This window comes from Salmo trutta, chromosome 4, assembly GCF_901001165.1.
Source record: "Salmo trutta chromosome 4, fSalTru1.1, whole genome shotgun sequence".
Classification (NCBI taxonomy): domain Eukaryota; kingdom Metazoa; phylum Chordata; class Actinopteri; order Salmoniformes; family Salmonidae; genus Salmo; species Salmo trutta.
Window position 1 is genome coordinate 64,865,238 of NC_042960.1, and position 15,205 is coordinate 64,880,442.

A 15,205-nucleotide genomic window follows, 5' to 3' on the forward strand; every position below is an offset into this window, starting at 1 on the left:
GACAGTCTATAGGGAGGAGGTCAGAGACCTGGCCGTGTGGTGCCAGGACAACAACCTCTCCCTCAACGTGATCAAAATAAAGGAGATGATTGTGGACTACAGGAAAAAGAGGACCAAGCACGCCCTCATTCTCATCGACGGTGCTGCAGTGGAGCAGGTTGAGAGTTTCAAGTGCCTTGGTGTCCACATCACCAACAAACTAACATGGTCCAAGCACACCAAGAGAGTTGTGAAGCGGGCACGACAAAACCTATTCCCCCTCAGGAGCCTGAAAAGATTTGGCATGGGTCCTCAGATCCTCAAAAGGTTCTACAGCTGCCTGAACCTCAAAAGGTTCTACAGAGCATCCTGACTGGTTGCATCACTGCCTGGTATGGCAACTGCTCGGCCTCCGATTGCTAGGCACTACAGAGGGTAGTATGAACGGCCTAGTACATCACTGGGGCCAAGCTTCCTGCCATCCAGGACCTCTATACCAGGCGGTGTCAGAGGAAGGCCCTAAAAATTGTCAAAGACTCCAGCCACCCTAGTCATAGATTGTTCTCTCTGCTACTGCATGGCAAGCGGTACCGGAACGCCAAGTTTTGGTCCAAGAGGCTTCTAAATAGCTTCTACCCCCAAGCCATAAGATTCCTGAACATCTAGTCAAATGGCTACCCATACTACTCGCACCGCCCCCTCCCCCGTCCCCCGTCCCCGTCCACACCACTGCCACTCTCTGTTATCATCTATGCATTGTCACTTTAATTAACTCTGCCTACATGTACATACTACCTCAACTAACCGGTGCCCCCGCACACTGAGTCTGTACCCTCAACCCCATGTATATATTGTTATTTTACTGCTGCTCTTTAATTACTTGTTAGTTTTATCTCTTATTCTTATCTGTATTTTTTTTTTAACTGCATTGACGGTTAGGGGCTCGTAAGTAAGCATTTCACTGTTGTATTCGGTGCATGTGACTAATAAAATTTGATTTGATTCAGCAAGGCAGAACCTAGATGGGGTTAGGCATCTGTAACTGCTACAGTGTAGTTTAGTAGGATGGAGGCTCCATAGCTGTATGGGTCTGTAACTGCTACAGTGTAGTTTAGTAGGATGAAGGCTCCATAGCTGTATGGGTCTGTAACTGCTACAGTGTAGTTTAGTAGGATGGAGGCTCCATAGCTGTATGGGTCTGTAACTGCTACAGTGTAGTTTAGTAGGATGGAGGCTACATAGCTGTATGGGTCTGTAACTGCTACAGTGTAGTTTAGTAGGATGGAGGCTCCATAGCTGTATGGGTCTGTAACTGCTACAGTGTAGTTTAGTAGGATGGAGGCTCCATAGCTGTATGGGTCTGTAACTGCTACAGTGTAGTTTAGTAGGATGGAGGCTCCATAGCTGTATGGGTCTGTAACTGCTACAGTGTAGTTTAGTAGGATGGAGGCTCCATAGCTGTATGGGTCTGTAACTGCTACAGTGTAGTTTAGTAGGATGGAGGCTCCATAGCTGTATGGGTCTGTAACTGTTACAGTGTAGTTTAGTAGGATGGAGGCTGTATGGGTCTGTAACTGCTACAGTGTAGTTTAGTAGGATGGAGGCTCCATAGCTGTATGGGTCTGTAACTGCTACAGTGTAGTTTAGTAGGATGGAGGCTCCATAGCTGTATGGGTCTGTAACTGCTACAGTGTAGTTTAGTAGGATGGAGGCTCCATAGCTGTATGGGTCTGTAACTGCTACAGTGTAGTTTAGTAGGATGGAGGCTCCGAAACTCAGAACTGAGAAATCTCAGACTTCAGTGAGTTCAAGACAACTGAAAAAAATGAGCTCCGATAGGGAAAATACGTTTTGAATGGTCATCCAACTCAGAATTCCAGGTCAGGAACTCAGTCGGGCATCTATCTAGAGCTCCAACCTGAAGATCACTGACGTCGTGATTCAACCTTGTTTTTTCTGAGTTCCCAGTTGTCTTGAAAGCACCATAAATCCAGAGAATGCCAGACTTTGACAAAGTTTGATGACAAAATTTGCCCACAAGAAGGACCGTCACGCCACCATCCTATTCAAGTGAGCACAGCACAACAACTTGAGTCCAAAAATGTTTGGTATGCTGGTGCCTAAATTATGTAATATGCCAGGGAGATATGTAAACTGTAGCTAAGAAAGTAAAAGTACAGTGAGGGAAAAAAGTATTTGATCCCCTGCTGATTTTGTACGTTTGCCCACTGACAAAGAAATGATCAGTCTGTCATTTTAATGGTAGGATGAGAGACAGAATAACAACAAAAAAATCCAGAAAAACACATGTCAAAAATGTTATAAATTGATTTGCATTTTAATGAGGGAAATAAGTATTTGACCACCTCTCAATCAAAAAGATTTCTGGCTCCCAGGTGTCTTTTATACATGTAACGAGCTGAGATTAGGAGCACACTCTTAAAGGGAGTGCTCCTAATCTCAGTTTGTTACCTGTATAAAAGACACCTGTCCACAGAAGCAATCAATCAATCAGATTCCAAACTCTCCACCATGGCCAAGACCAAAGAGCTCTCCAAGGATGTCAGGGACAAGATTGTAGACCTACACAAGGCTGGAATGGGCTACAAGACCATCGCCAAGCAGCTTGGTGAGAAGGTGACAACATTTGGTGCGATTATTCGCAAATGGAAGAAACACAAAAGAACTGTCAATATCCCTCGGCCTGGGGCTCCATGCAAGGTCTCACCTCGTGGAGTTGCAATGATCATGAGAACGGTGAGGAATCAGCCCAGAACTACACTGGAGGATCTTGTCAATGATCTCAAGGCAGCTGGGACCATAGTCACCAAGAAAACAATTGGTAACACACTATGCCGTGAAGGACTGAAATCCTGCAGCGCCCGCAAGGTCCCCCTGCTCAAGAAAGCACATATACATGCCCGTCTGAAGTTTGACAATGAACATCTGAATGATTCAGAGGACAACTGGGTGAAGGTGTTGTGGTCAGATGAGACCAAAAGGGAGCTCTTTGGCATCAACTCAACTCGCCGTGTTTGGAGGAGGAGGAATGCTGCCTATGACCCCAAGAACACCATCCCCACCGTCAAACATGGAGGTGGAAACATTATGCTTTGGGTGTATTTTTCTGCTGAGGGGACAGGACAACTTCACCGCATCAAAAGAACGATGGACGGGGCCATGTACCGTCAAATCTTGGGTGAGAACCTCCTTCCCTCAGCCAGGGCATTGAAAATGGGTCGTAGATGGGTATTCCAGCATGACAATGACCCAAAACACACGGCCAAGGCAACAAAGAAGTGGCTCAAGAAGAAGCACATTAAGGTCCTGGAGTGGCCTAGCCAGTCTCCAGACCTTAATCCCATAGAAAATCTGTGGAGGGAGCTGAAGGTTCGAGTTGCCAAACGTCAGCCTCGAAACCTTAATGACTTGGAGAAGATCTGCAAAGAGGAGTGGGACAAAATCCCTCCTGAGATGTGTGCAAACCTGGTGGCCAACTACAAGAAACGTCTGACCTCTGTGATTGCCAACAAGGGTTTTGCCACCAAGTACTAAGACATGTATTGCAGAGGGGTCAAATACTTATTTCCCTCATTAAAATGCAAATCATTTTATAACATTTTTGACATGCGTTGTTCTGCATTTTTTTGTTGTTATTCTGTCTCTCACTGTTCAAATAAACCTACCATTAAAATTATAGACTGATCATTTCTTTGTCAGTGGGGAAACGTACAAATTCAGCAGGGGATCAAATACTTTTTCCCCTCACTGTAAATGTACAGTGCATTCAGAAAGTATTCAAAACCCTTGACTTTTTCAACATTTTGTTACGTTACAGCCGTATTCTAAAATGTATTAAATCATTTTTTCCCTCATCAATCTACACACAATACCTCAATGACAAAGCAAAAAATGCTTTTTAGAACTTTGTGCAAATTTATTACAAATAAAAACAGAAATAACTTATTTACATAAGTATTCAGACCCTTTGCTATGAGACTTGAAATTGAGCTCAGTGTCACGCCCTGACCTGAGAGAGCCTTTTTTTATGTCTCTATTTAGGTTTGGTCAGGGTGTGATTTGGGTGGGCATTCTATGTCCTTTTTTCTATGCTTTGTATTTCTTTGTTTTGGCCTGGTATGGCTCTCAATCAGGTACAGCTGTACATCGTTGTCGCTGATTGGGAGTCATACTTAGGCAGCCTGTTTTCCTTTGGGGTTTGTGGGTAGTTAATTTCGGTTTAGTGTTTTGCACCTGACAGAACTGTTTGGCTGTCGGTTTCTTGTTTTTTTGTTTAAAGTGTTCTATCTTTAATAAATTCATGATGAGCACTAACCACGCTGCGCCTTGGTCTACGCTCTTCAACGACGGCCGTTACACTCAGGTGCATCCTGTTTCCATTGATCATCCTTCAGATGTTTCTACAACATCTCAAGGACCACCTGTGGTAAATTTAATTGATTGGACATCATTTGCAAAGGCACACACCTGTCTATATAAGGTCCCACAGTTGACAGTGCATGTCAGAGCAAAAACCAAGCCATGGGGTCGAAGGAATTGTCCATAGAGCTCCAAAACAGGATTGTGTTGAGGCACAGATCTGGGGAAGGATACCAAAACATTTCTGCAGCATTGAAGGTCCCCAAGAATGCAGTGGCCTCCATCATCCTAAAATGGAAGAAGTTTGGAACCACCAAGACTCTTCCTAGAGCTGGCCACCCGGATAAACTGAGCAATTGGGAGGGAAGGGCATTGGTCAGGGAGGTGACCAAGAACCTGATGGTCACTCTGACAGAGCTCCAGAGTTCCTCTGTGGAGATGGGAGAACCTTCCAGAAGGACAACCATCTCTGCAGCACTCCACCAATTGGCATTCATGGTAGAGTGGCCAGATGGAAGCCACTCTACAGTAAAAGGCACAGGACAGCACGCTTGGAGTTTGCCAAAAGGCACCTAAAGGACTCTGACCATGAGAAACAAGATTCTCTGGTCTGATGAAACCAAGATTAAACTCTTTGACCTGAATGCCAAGCGTCACGTCTGTAGGAAACCTGGCACCATCCCTACGGTGAAGCATGGTGGTGGCAGCATTATACTGTGGGGAGGTTTTTCAGCGGCAGGGACAGGGAGAACAGTCCGGATCGAGGGAAAGACAAACGGAGCAAAGTACAGAGAGATCCTTGATGAAAACCTGCTCCAGAACGCTCAGGACCTCAGACTGGGGCGAAGGTTCACCTTCCAACAGGACAACAACCCTAAGCACATAGCCAACACAAAGCAAGAGTGGCTTCGAGACAAGTCTCTGAATGTCCTTGAGGGGCCCAGCCAGAGCCCGCGCTTGAACCCAATCGAACATCTCTGGAGAGACCTGAAAATAGCTGTGCAGCGATGCTCCCTATCCAACCTGACAGAGTTGAAAGGATCTGCAGAGAAGAATGGGAGAAACTCCCCAAATACAGGTGTGCCAAGCTTGTAGCATCATACCCAAGAAGACTCCGGGCTGTAATCGGTGCCAAAGGTGCTTCAACAAAGTACTGAGAAAAGAGCTGGAATACTTATGTAAATGTGATATTTTCGTTTTTTTCAATTTCTAATAAACTGTTTTTTCTTTCTCATTATTGGGTATTGTGTGTAGATTGATGAGGGGGAAAACAATTTAATCAATTTTAGAATAAGGCTGTAACGTTACAAAATGTGTAAAAAGTTAAAGGTTCTGAATACCTTCCGAATGTACTGTATGTTGTGTAGTAAGCTGTTACTAGCCCATGTTACTATTTGGTCCCTTTCCCCCTCATAACTTAGCCTACTGTTGTGACTTGGTGGTACACATGTAGCCTGTTTTAGAGAAATGTAATCATTGAAAATTGTAAGAGCTTTAATTATCTGCTTGTATGCCCCCTTTATTTATCCTACGGTTATGACTTTGTGTACAGGGAGGATACTGTAAGAATGGCCCATGTTCTGAATTCTGTCGCTGTACATTTCAGAAGTCCTGAACAAATAGTTACAGTTGAAATCGAAAGTTTACATACACTTAGGTTGGAGTCATTAAAACTCGTTTTTCAACCACTCCACAAATATCTTGTTAACAAACTATAGTTTTGGCAAGTCAGTTAGAACATCTACTTTGTGCATGACACAAGTAATTTTTCCAACAATTGTTTACAGACAGATTATTTCACTTATAATTCACTGTATCACAATTCCAGTGGGGCAGAAGTTAACATACACTAAGTTGACTGTGCGTTTAAACAGCTTGGAACATTCCAGAAAATGATGTCATGGCTTTAGAAGCTTCTGATAGGCTAATTGACATCATTTGAGTCAATTGGATGTGTACCTGTGGATGTATTTCAAGGCCTACCTTCAAACTCAGTGCCTCTTTGCTTGATATTGTGGGAAAATCAAAAGAAATCAGCCAAGACTTCAGAAAACAAATTGTAGACCTCCACAAGTCTGGGTCATCCTTGGGAGCAATTTCCAAACGCCTAAAGGTACCATGTTCATCTGTACAAACAATAGTACGCAAGTATATACACCATGGGACCACGCAGCCGTCATACCGTTCAGGAAGGAGACGCGTTCTGTCTCTTAGAGATGAACGTACTTTGGTGCGAAAAAATATAATCAATCCCTGAACAACAGCAAAGGACCTTGTGAAGACGCTGGAGGAAACCGGTACAAAAGTATCTATATCGACATAACCTGAAAGGCCGCTCAGAAAGGAAGAAGCCACTGATCCAAAACCGCCATAGAAAGCCAGACTACGGTTTGCAACTGCACATGGGGACAAAGATCGTACTTTTTGGAGAAATGTCCTCTGGTCTGATGAAACAAAAATAGAACTGTTTGGCCATAATGACCATCGTTATGTTTGGAGAAAAAAAGGGGAGGCTTGCAAGTCGAAGAACACCATCCCAACCGTGAAGCACGGGGGTGGCAGCATTATGTTGTGGGGGTGCTTTGCTGCAGGAGGGACTGGTGCACTTCACAAAATAGATGCCATCATTTGCAAGGAAAATTATGTGGATATATTGAAGCTACATCTCAAGACATCAGTCAGGAAATTAAAGTTTGGTCGCAAATGGTCCTTCTCTACTATTATTCTGACATTTCACATTCTTAAAATAAAGTGGTGATTCCTAAGACAGGGAATTTTTACTAGGATTAAATGTCAGGAGTTGTGAAAAACTTAGTTTAAATGTATTTGGCTAAGGTGTATGTAAACTTCCTACTTCAACTGTACATTGACTACGTCCGTCCTAGCTCGCTCATTAATGTCTCAATCGAAATGACAGGATTGCCTCTTATCCGCTCGCCATCCCCTTATGCCATAGTTTGTACATCTCAATTGTCAGTATAAACCACATTTGTTCACGCAAGTCCGCCAAATCAGCTATGTTTTTTTAAAAGGCAGTAAATGAGACTGAATTAACTGTTTTGCTGCCTGACAAGGCTCTGCTGAGTGTAGCAGTGGTAGCAGTGTTAAGGATTCACTCCGTAGTGCTGAAAATAATGCTCTGCTGTTGGGGCACCGTTTGTCACCGTTATAGTGCAATTAATGTATTGTTTTGTTTTGTGTAGTGGCTTTGCTGGCATGCATTAAAAAAAAGAAAAAAAAAGGGGAATTTGAAACACAAAGATTTACATGCTAAAATCGCCACTGATAGAAACGTTTTAAATTGTCATTAATCGTATTGTTGTTTCTAAGTACCACGGTTGTATTTTTATCTTTTAAAATGATAACTGGTTTAGCAAATATTTTTTTGCTGTGAGGATTATTTGTCATTAAGCAGTATGCTTTATTTGAGGTTAACCTGTAGTTGTTGGCTCTCTTCAATAGTAAAAGATTGTATTCCTGCTTAAATTCCCCCCAAAATTCTCCCTCCTTTACATTTGTAAAGATTTTTATGGGATTTTTCTAAGATAGTTTCTTTAATTTAAATTTATAAATAGATTGAATTTTTGCCGAGTATGAGATTATCATTCCCCCTAATGCGTGCCTTAAAGACATCCCAAATTATATCGGGTTTGGCTTTTCTCTCTCCTCTATGTAATGGTCAACTTTTTCATTTTTTTGTTTTAGTATTTAACAACAACAATATTCGGGTCCAGAAGATACCCTCTGTTCATTCTCCAAATTCTGTCACAAAATGTATTTTCTGTAGGTGTAATTAAGCATGATACTGGAGAATGATCCAATAATAAATTGTTGAGTGCATTTTGGGAAATAAAAATGTAATCAATACTTGAATAGCTTTTCTTACTTTGAGGGAAAAAAAAGGAATACTCTTTTGTAGTTGGGAATAGTAATCTCCAGGTGTCCAGTAAATTATTTGTAGAGATTAACATTTTCAGCCTCCGGAGGCTCCATAAATATGAATTTATTTTTGTTACTACATCTGTCAATCTTATCAAATGTATAATTTAGGACACTTAAATCATACATTTAGCCACATTTAGGCTAAAATAATAGTTCCTGTCTGGATTTAATCTAATATAGTTTGAATTCTATCTAAAAACACTATATTTTGCCCCTAGTGGGATATGCAATGAAATCAATGTGTATTTTTCACCATGTAAGGTACAATTCAACATTAGGAAACAGCGTTCTTGGTCCATATGCTGGAATATATGTAAAAATGGTGTATTCTTATTTTACCAATTGTCCATTCATTCTAAAGGAATCAGTGTAGGCCATCTCTTCCTCTTATGTCTTCATTATATTAAATTATAACTTTTCCTTCCAATCAGTCTCACATGTTCTTTCACTAGAGTGGTGAGTTTGACAAATGATCATAGTCGCCAACTTTATAATATATAAATGAATGGGAGATAAATCAAGTCTGCTCACACGACTCCCTCAACTACAGTGAGACTGGGAACACATATGCTTTCATGACACAAATGTTGGTGTATATATATAGAGAGATAGTTTGTGTATGAGGAGGACTTGACTCCAATTGCAAGCTTTCCTTATAGCCCCCCACATATGCCCAAATCTATGGTGCAAACCTATTAGTCTGCCATCAAATCAAAGCTAGTATAAAACTAATATAAAACCTTAAACAGCTACTAAAAGAAGTGCCAGTGATTGTCCAATGTTGTAAAAGTAAGCTGTCGTACAGTGCAGTTTTTCAGTCTTATCACCAGATGTCACTATAATCCCTTCATTATAATATAATAAGGTGTCATCATGGGAAATTGTGTGCCTTTCTCTCTCTACCTCATTATCTCATCATTGACATAACTGCTCTCTCTCCCTTTTGTTCTCCCATCATTTGCTGCTCTCAGGAGTAGACGAGGAGATAAAACACTAGCGTGTCATTCAAACAAACTTTTTTGTTGTAGCTGACACTGCATGCAAATGATTTTTTTGTGCAGGGTAGTAAAGCGCTTTACAGTTTATCTCAATTGCTTGAGTACACATTTTGTCCATATAGAATTCACTTTTTCAAAACAATTAACACGCAGACCCAAACTGAAACACATTGACCAAAATTACACATTTCATTTGTAAAATGCATTAAGAGTCTCAAAACTCTCCAGATGTGACGCTTGGCATTCAGGTCAAAGGAATTCAATCTTGGTTTCATCAGACCAGAGAATCTTGTTTCTCATGGTCTGAGAGTCCTTTAGGTCCCTTTTGGAAAACTCCAAGCGGGCTGTCATGTGCCTTTTACTGAGGAGTGGCTTCCATCTGGCCACTTGGCCATAAAGGCCTGATTGGTGGAGTGCTGCAGAGATGGTTGTCCTTCTGGAAGATTCTCCCATCTCCACAGAGGAACTCTGGAGCTCTGTTAGAGTGACCATCGGATTCTTGGTCACCTCCCTGACCAATGCCCTTCTCCCCCATATGGTCAGTTTGGCCGGGCGGCCAGCTCTAGGATGAGTCTTGGTGGTTCCAAATTTCTTCCACTTAAGAAAGACGGCGGCCACTGTGTTCTTGGGGACCTTCAATGCTGCAGAAATGTTTTGGTACCCGTCCCCAGATCTGTGCCTCGACACAATCCTGTCTCAGATCTCTACGGACAATTCCTTCGACCTCATGTCTTGCTTTTTGCACTGACATGCACTGTCAACTGTGGGACCTTATATAAACAGGTTTGTGCCTTCCCAAATCATGTCCAATCAATTGAATTTACCGCAGGTGGACTCCAATCAAGTTGTAGAAACATCTGAAGGATGATCAGTGGAAACAGGAAACACCTGACCTCAATTTTGAGTTTCATAGCAAAGGGTCTGAATACTTATGTAAATAAGGTATTTCTGTTTAAAAAAAATTATACATTTGCAAACGTTTCTAAAAACCTGTTTTTGCGTTGTTATTACGGGCAACTGTGTGTAGATTCATGAGATAAAATAATAATTTCATCAGTTTTTAGAATAAGGCTGTAACGTAACAAAATGTTGAAAAAGTCAAGGGGTCTGAATACTTTCCGAATGCGCTGTATTATAACAGCACGGGCTGTATACTTCTTTCCCAAAACTATTCTACCAAAGGTGACCAATGCATAAAGAATGTCACACAATCCAGAAACAAAAGGCTTTATTTTCCATTTTTTCCATTTTGTCCTTCACACATTCTCTGACGCTGCACAGTATACACAGAGGATACTAATTAAATACACCAAGCTAACAAATCACCGCAAAAACACAGCAATGTCAAACAGGAAACAGAAATACAGTGTTCATCACATTCAGTACATTTATTGTTGTTGTCGATCAGGCCACATGTTTTCATCAACATCACATTTCCTCGATTGTAATGCAGTGAGGAAAGAAATCTCCTTGCATGTTGCATCCACGTTTGGCAGTCCTCTGCGGGGATTTCCAGACAACCGGCATTCATTGCGTCTTGGAGGGGCATCTGGTCGGTCATCATAAACTTTCCACCTTGGCGCATCTGAACCCGTCTTCCTCTATGGGACCGTCCACCTCTCCTTTATCCTTGCCCTCCTGCCTCTTACTTGGTCCATTCTTGCAAACAGCAATTCAGAGGTGACCTCTTTTATGCATGAATAAGGACTGATTACTGATTGAACAATTGTGCAAAGATGTTTTGCACACGTGCAGAAGAGGTTCACATTCATGGGAATAATTTGTATGAGCTGTGACCAAATGTTTAAATTTTGTTTGACATAATTTACTCAACTGAGTTTTGTGTCTTCTGTAGAGAGTTGTGTTTACTGTTTTGCAAAAATGTGCTTAGCATTTGCATTGTGTGTGAAAGCAATGAAAAATGACTTACAGTTTAGCACAAAATAATACTGTTGTGCTCATTAGGTTATGATGGAGATCAACTGGTCCCCAGTTTCATTAAAAGTGTCTTAGCAATCGAGAAAAACTGTAAATGAAGTTTGTGATTGGCACTGATTTACACTACTCTTTGTAGAGTTTCTGTACACCACAGTGGGGGCATTGTTTTAGAATACCCAACCTAGCTGCTGCTCTAACTGAAAAAACAGGCTTTCAATTAAAAAAATATATTTTTTATTTAACTTCTTGCAAATCTTTTGCCGCAAGCTAATATTTTCACATGCAAATGAGTTTTGTGGCAAACTATTGCGGCAAGTTGTGAACTTCTGGCAAACAATTCTGGGAAACTTGTGGTGAACATTCTATTGTTTGCTGCAAATTTGCTGCAAACTGATTCTGAACATGCAAATCAGATCAGCTTTTTTGGTTACTTTCAGTAACATCATTACAATATCTTAACTACATAAACCAAATCACAAATAACTTTAAAATGAAACGAAATATTCTAAATATAATAAACAACATGTATTCAATGTCTTAAAAGATACAAATTAAATCCTTTATCTACCTCACAATTAAAATATTGTCATGTGGTACAATATTAACCTTGAGATGCTTATGAAGAAAAGAGCAAAGACTGAACATTTCCCCCAAAAATTGTTTATTTAATCCCAGTTCAGAACTAGTGCCTTTTTGAGACGAGGTGGGTCCCATTATGTCTGGCAAAAACCAAACATCTCATTCAACAGTAAGAACCTCACACCAACGGTCAAGTAGTGTGATGGTTTGGGGATGCTTTGCTGCCTCAGGACCTGGACAACATGTCTTAATAGAAGGAACCATGAATTCTGCTCTGTATCAGATAATTCTACAGGAGAATGCACTCAGGGTGACAATTTGACCAAACTGTCCAACAATCTTTGAGTTCTCCTCATGTGAAGACCCCTCCAAAAGTACTGACCTCAGTGTCTTCAGTTTACATTGGTAGATGTTTCAGTTCAACAAAAGAGAGGGTTTTTTGCGGTCATCCACCAATGTGCCATTCCTCATGTCCCAGCTCTCTCAGAGATGAGTCAGTTGATGGGAGAGTGGATGTCAGAAATTCACAGTGTTCATCTATCTCAAAGCCAGACAGTGGGTGGAGATGGAGAGTGACCGCATTTCAGCCGTGCGTAATTGGCCGACTCCCACCATAGTAAAGGAGGTGCAGCGATTCTTCGGGTTTGCTAACTACTACCGGAGGTTTATCCGGGGTTTTGGTCAGGTAGCAGCTCCTATTACCTCACTGCTGAAGGGGGGCCCGGTGCGCTGGCAGTGGTCAGCTGAGGCGGACAGGGCTTTTAGTCACCTGAGGGCTCTGTTTACCTCGGCTCCCGTGTTGGCACATCCGGATCCCTCTTTGGCGTTCATAGTGGAGGTGGACGCGTCCGAGGCTGGGATAGGAGCTGTGCTCTCGCAGCGCTCGGGTACGTCACCGATGCTCCGCCCCTGTTACCTTCTTCTCGAGGAAGCTCAGCCCGGCAGAGCGAAACTATGATATGGGGGACCGGGAGCTGTTGGCTGTCATCTAGGCCTTGATTATTTGTATGTTTTGTGCAAGTCATGTTCTGGTGTGCAACGGGTTTTGTACCCTTTTATATTATTTTTGTATATATTGGTTTTCTGAGTTTTTTAGCATTTATTAAACTGCTCCGTTTATACCAAGTTCACTCTACTGTGCCTGACTTCCCTGCCACCGGCACGCACCCATTACAGCCGTCTCTCGCTCTCTTGTTATCCCATCATTGACATTAATGCCCTAGGAGCCCTCAAGAAGAGAAGTCGTTTGGGGCAAAACAGCCAATGGAATCTCTGTCTTTCTCTTAACATGTTAGAATATTTTTTTGTTTTTAAATTGAACCTTTATTTAACTAGGTAAGTCAGTTAAGAACAAATTCTTATTTACAATAACGGCCTACCCCATACTACCCCATCCAAAATTGGGCCAATTGTGCGCCGCCCTATGGGACTCCCAATCACAGCCGGATGTGATACAGCCCGGATTCAAACCAGGGACTGTAGTGATGCCTCTTGCACAGAGATGCAGAGAGGCACACTCCAACACACTCCAGGCACACTCCAACAAAGTGTGTGAATCGAACCATTTTCCTGTCCTGCTAAGCATTCAAAATGAAACGAGTACTTTTGGGTGTCATGGAAGATTTATGTAGTAAAAAGTATATTATTTTCTTTAGAAATGTAGTAAAGTAAAAGTTACTTAGTCAAAAATATAAATGGTAAAGTAAAGTACAGATACTCCCCCCCCAAAAAAACGACTTAAGTAATACTTTTAAAGTATTTCCTTCTTCAAATATTCTGTTTAAAATGACGTTTTGAGTGTATCAGTCACAGCTACTTTCTTTTGAGTGTTATAGCATTTGCCTGTTGGTCAAGGCTGTATATTATGACTATTGCTGTAGTAGATCATTGATGAAGACACCATGAGACAACGTAGCATAATTTTTAGTCACACACAGAGTGTCATCCAGAGAGTATCAAGGAGTGAGTGGGAGAGGCCGGAACAGTTACCAGCCCTATATTTAAATGACATTATATGAATCTGGCTCATAGTTGGTCTCAAGGATGTCTGATCTACACAGTCCACTTTCCTTTATTGAGTGAATGAACTTTGAGTTGAATTTATAGAGCTGACAGGAAACTCGTCAAATTAAGAAAAGGGGGTAGTGTAGCGGAGAAATCTCATAAAATTGTTCACTATATGTTATTTAAAGAGTGTCCAACTATTTATCTGTCAATACTGTCAAAGAGGAAGCATTTAAATGAACTACCTTCATATGAACCTTATTAGGCTCCTGAGTGGCGCAGTGGTCTAAGGCACTGCATCTCAGTACTAAAGATGTCACTACAGACACCCTGGTTCAAATCGAGGCTGTATCACAACTGGCCATGATTGGGAGGAACCATAGGGCTGCGCACAATTGGCCCAACGCAGTACGCGTTTGGCCGTTGTAGGCCGTTGTTGTGAATTTGTTCTTTAACTGACTTGCCTAATTAAATAAAGGTTGCATAAAAAAATATATATATATATTATATTTATCCATGGCAATGGTATTAACATTAACCTCACCTCATGTCATTTATATATCCATATTGTTATTGTAGTACAGGATACATATTAAAACACATACAGAAGATAGATCGTGGGTCAATGAGAAATGACTTTCAAATGCTGTGAAGCAACATACATGACCCAACAACAATTTGGAATATGGAATATTGCTGTCTGTCAAATGGACTGCAGTTCTGGTCTCCTAGAGTGTGTCCGAAATGGCAGCCTATTCCATTCAGTTAAGAACAGGTTAGCGTCTCAAATTGCTTCCTATTCCCTATACAGTGCACCAGAAGTAGTTCACTGCATAGGGAATAGGTTGCCATTTCAGACAAGACTACAGAGCATTGTATTGGTAAGCTTGGACACAGCTGTATTTAACATCAATAAACCAAAACATACTGTTCTGTCTCTTATGTACATTACATTGGCACACGGTCTGGTCTGACTCACAAATTCACCAAAACCACACCTATTGACTTACTACAATCAGAAACGTTGTTTTGTTCTGTTGCAGGTACTATAATACACAGTGAAGAACCAAGGCTTCTGTCAACCTAACAGAGCATGTTACTACAGATGGACACGGTAAACGTAAAGGATTGTAGCCTGGTTTAACCGGATTGGATGACGCGCTCACCACTGTTTCGCTATCAACGGTGAAATGTAGTGAGATCAGGAGATCAGATGCCAGGCTAAAGGAATTATAGTCTACTGGATTAGATACTAAATACAATGTTATTTTGCTGGTGCAATATTAACAATCCATTCTTATCATCAGCCGATACAAACGTGCCCTATTCTGCTCTTACTGGCAAGGGCACATGTTGCTTTAGCGAGCCAATGTACAGTATATAAA